Consider the following 1,809-nt stretch of genomic DNA (forward strand, 5'->3'; position numbering starts at 1 on the left):
GGAAGGGCGGGGGGGAGGCAGCCGTAGCCTGTCTCGAAACAAAGAAAACTTGGCAGGTACATCTGGAAGAGATGCACGGCACTTCGTCGGGCATCCGCGTTTCTGCAGGAGTAACAGCTGGCTCGGGGAGGATCGCGTCTCTTTTTTTTTCTGTAAGGTTTTGGCCCGACAAAGGAGATGCTTCCTGTTTGCTTTTAGCTTTTTGGGGCGCGTTTTAAAACAAGGCAAAAAACTCGCAACCTTTTACAAGAGTGCTTCCTGGATGGAGCTGCGGGTGAATTTTCAGTATGCATCACTGGGTATCGGGCGCAATTTTAAGAGTGGTTCATTGCTCGAAGTGTCAAATGTGGCTTTCTTGAAGCGTGTTACAACATTTCAGGGCTGTGAGAGGCTTCTAATAAAATCTGCCAACCTCTAGCTGAGGTTGGCAATTGGGATTATTCTTCTTTAACAGTTTGAGTGATGGCTTTTTTTCCTTCAATTGCCTCTCCTGTTAATTTCATTAAGATTGTCAGTGGAAACTGTTGTGTCATTAAGAGAGTACTGTTTTCACTACTCTGGTAAAATAAAGGTGATCTAAGATGTGGGAGTAAGCCCTCCTTTGAACAGACTGTTGTTCAAATTAGTAAGTGCAACAGATGCAACTAAGAAAATAAACCTTCTATACCAGGACTTTTCCTCTGGGAAAAAAAGATAATGGAGTGATTCAAGACCATTATACCATATCTCTTAATTCAGAAAGGAGACAAAGCAAGTTGCAAAACTGTTCTTGGATTCTTAAAACATATTATACAATCTACTGGGATCCTCCCATTAGCAGCTCAGCATTAGTAATTAGAACTTTGGAGAATAATTTTGTAAGGAAAAGCAGTTTGCTAGTTAAGTAACACTAAATATCCATGCCAAACACCTTTGTGAATTTTTCTTGCTGTTGTGTTGTTTGAGCTCTGTAGACTGGAGAAGTGTTTCTGTGTTGCATCTGGAACATAATAGGCACGAAGTCTCAAAAGATCTGAATGCTCTTACTGATGGTGATGACACTGTAAAATCAGACATGTTCTTTGTGTTGAATTCCTAGGTTTGGTGCATTAACAAGCTGTGTACTGTTTTCTGTTGCAAAGTTCTAAGTTTAATTTATTAAATTATTTGAAAAGAAGATGAAGTGCACACCTTTCCTAGTTTGTTCTGGTCTTCATTTCAGAGCACTGGATGTCTTGAAAGGCCAGTTCTGTTTGTGTACTCGCATCGCTCTGGGGGTTGTGACAGTTCTCATATGGCCTTACACATTTTTATTTTCCTGGCTTTTGTCTGGCTTCTCCAGCTAACACATCAGCTTTGAAAAGATCTCATGCTTAAGAAAATAAGATCTGAAGGAATTTACATTTCAAGATTTATTTTGCTGCTGTTAATTTTGGTTGATTTCTGCAAGTTGGAAAGCAGACCATAATATAGCTCATGAGGTACCAGGCAGGCTTCTTTTGTGTCTGTCTAATAGAAGATTGCTAGATTTAGGTTATCTATCTGGAGCTTTGTATATGTGTTTCTCCTAATAATAGTCTAACTTAAAACTGTTTAATTGCATCTTTTAAGTGTAGCATGCTGCAGGCTTGAGGGTTTTTCCAATGAAACAAATCTAGATAAAGGCTGCAGCCCCCAGTCATCAGTGATGCAAACAGTACTTTGGCTCATATGCCAAACTTTAGTCTTTGCTGTGCTGCCAGTTTGAAGATTAATGTTAGCCTTCACAGGGCTCTTTTTTTTTTTTTTTTTTTTTTTTTTTTTTTTTTTTTTTTTTTTTTTTTTTTTTTT

Source organism: Aptenodytes forsteri, unplaced genomic scaffold, assembly GCF_000699145.1.
Source record: "Aptenodytes forsteri isolate BGI_AS27 unplaced genomic scaffold, ASM69914v1 Scaffold563, whole genome shotgun sequence".
Lineage (NCBI taxonomy): Eukaryota > Metazoa > Chordata > Aves > Sphenisciformes > Spheniscidae > Aptenodytes > Aptenodytes forsteri.